This window comes from Halyomorpha halys, unplaced genomic scaffold, assembly GCF_000696795.3.
Source record: "Halyomorpha halys isolate HHAL.00 unplaced genomic scaffold, Hhal_1.1 Scaffold1189.1, whole genome shotgun sequence".
Taxonomy (NCBI): domain Eukaryota; kingdom Metazoa; phylum Arthropoda; class Insecta; order Hemiptera; family Pentatomidae; genus Halyomorpha; species Halyomorpha halys.
Window position 1 is genome coordinate 182,880 of NW_027109080.1, and position 3,060 is coordinate 185,939.

Here is a 3,060-nt window from a genome sequence, read left to right on the forward strand (position 1 = left end):
ACTTTCACTTTTCACGCTACTTGGAGTTAAAGTTAATCCTCGCTTGTTTCAGAACAGATATTTTACATTACTCACTGTAACATATTTTCTTGTAATAATTTTTATTATTGGTCTGTCAGTTGACAGGTTGACAAACACTAACTATAACAGAAATAACAAGATTTCTTGTTGCAAAATTTTAAATATTTTGTCTTGTAGAAGTACGACGTAAATCTGACAATTAACAAAAATTTACATTGTGCACTTAACCGTTTATTAAATGCTAAATTATTGTTGAATCAATATTGAAAATACTAAGAATGATTTTATGGAAATATTCATCCTCTTAACTGAAGTAAAAAAGTAATCATTTAATAACTATGTCAACTTCATGCACTCACTCAGTAAAACTCATATTAGAACAGATCTATTGTTAATTATGAAGAAGATGATAATTATCAAATCGAACCAATAAATCACGGATAATCTATCCGAAAGAAATTTTTTTTTTCAAAATAAATAACTAGATTATTTATTTTACTTTCAATGATAATTAAAAGGTTGTTCTTCGTTAAGTGCAGAAGGTGGTCGGGGGTGCGCCCAGCAAGAAAATACTATTTTTTTTTTCAGTTTTGCAGGTTTTATCTCTCAATGGGTTGCCTGGTTAAGTCAGAGAGTCCCTCCACTTCTCTCTATGCCACCAATCTTTTTTCTTAAGTCTCTTGCCGGTCATGTCCTCCTCCACGCAGTCCTTCCACTGGCTTCGGGGTCTTCAATTTTCCGTCTTCCTGGTTGTTCCTACATCAAAAGTCTCTTCGGCCACCTACGTTCTGGCGTCCGCTGACACTGCCCATACCATCGTAACCTGTTCCTTCCAATCCTGTTCGGAACTCCTTTGGTCAGCCCAAGCCTACTTTTAATTTCCCTTCCTTATTCCATCCTTCAGGCATCTCCTCAAGAAATGCATCTCTGTCGCTTGTAGTTTGGAGTAGAGTCCTGGGTCAAATGTTAAGGTTTCTGCGGTGTAGTTGGGTGAGGGATCAACAATACTTCTGAAAATGCGCCTTTTGTTGTCTGTAGAGAAGACCGTATTCCAGAGAACTAGGGGCAACTTTCTAGTCACCCTTCTTGCCTGACCAACTCTCTTCATAACCTCTGGTTCCGACGCACCATTCCCATCTATTTTTGACCTTAGGTATTTGAAAGAGTCTAGCTTTTTACATACGCCTCCATTAATCTGAAGGTCTGCGGCCTCTTTTCAGTTTACTAGCAGGTATTAGGTCTTATCAAAATTTATTTGTAGACTCTACAGGCTGTTTTTCAAGGTCTTCAGCGCTTCTTCCAGGCCATCTCTGCCATATGTTACCACTGGAGAACCGTTGATGTGTATTTTGCAAAAAACACAAATAAACAAAATTACGTTTCGACCTGATTTTTAGTTCATCTTTTGGCAGAGATTCTGGCTGAGCTGTTTTTTGTTATTTGAAAATGTGTTAAAAAGATGTAAATTTTGATCCTCAAGAGTTTTCAAAGTTTCAGGGCGTTTTTTAGGTACGTTAATTCACCATAAAAAGTTAATGATACATATTGTTCTAAGAATATTAACTTTTATGATATTTGTCTAAATAAATTCACAAAATAATATTTACTCTTTTAACATATATAAACTTTGTTTACAATTACTTCTAAAATAGGCAAATTTTAGGCTATTTTTATGGGACTAAATAATTTTCTTCTTTGTTGCTTCTATATTATTTTTAGTGATAGCTCTTTCCGGTGAATCTAGCTTTCTACTTCACTGTCATCCCTTATTATTTGCCAAGTGTGAGAGCTATTTCGGTAAATCATAACATTCATTTCCCATAATCAATTTTTTTTTCCTAATAGAAGCTGCTCTTTTCAGAGGATCACAATATCTTAACGGAGATGCCTGAATCATTCCCAACCAATACTCGAAATGAAGATTTTTATCCGTATATAAATCCAAATACCTTTTTTGATCTCCAAGTAATAGAGACGACCGAACTAACTGTGAATTAATAATATTATTTTTTAGAAATGGCAACTGGAAGGAACATCTTGCGATCTTTGCTGCCTACCGTGTGTGTTCCTATATTTGCCCGCTGGCGGGATCGTACCAGGAACAGTAAGCCCCTAGTGATCGTGGGGATGGTAGCTGAAACCTTTGGGGCTGTCATTTACATGATTTCCTCTCTGTACTGGTCTTTGGCACCCGAGTTTACAGCCACGTTAGAGTCTGTAGTCGGGGGTTTGTACGGCGAAACCATTTGCACTTTGGGGCTCAACTGCATCATAATCGACAACTCTACACCAGAGGACAGAACTATGCGGTGAGTGGAAAAAACAAATAATTGTAAGTTTTTCTATTTAATAAAAATATATTAATATAATTTTATTTTGAAAGGAACTACTACTAATCCGTGGCACTACAGACCAATTTGATCCTTGGCCTCCTTAATGGATCTTCGCAAGTTGAGCGTTTCCATCAGATCCTAGGTGTCCTTGGCTTCTGCATCCTTCTATTTCAATCGCGGTTTGTATTTTCCTCTGATCCTGTGCAGTCCATCATTCAGAAACTTCTTGGAGAGCTTCACTACTAGCATTCATACGATATGATCAACACAACGTTGTCTGCAAATCATAATCACATCCACCTCTTGTAGAGATCATAAACCTCCTGATGAGGATTCTATACAACTGACAATTCGTGGAGTGGGCTAATGAGCGGCTTTGAATGTATCTGTGAGTCATACCTTAGGATGATATGTATTACTCTAAAATCCGGAGTGCACAACTACGAATTCCTACGAGGTGAAAATCAGATGGAATCTCTCTGTCGTTACTCTAAAGATTTTTACACGAGAAAGCGTGGATTAAAAATAATTCCCATGAAAATATTCCCTTCTTCGTACATTATTCAATCCTTGCAAATAATTAGTTGCTTCGGTTTTTCTTCTACCACCGATACCAGACAGAACTGGTCAGAAATAAGTGTGATCGTGGCAAGGTTTTAGGTTTTATTTTATTTTTTTTCAGATTCTTGGAGAGTAAAACCCACAT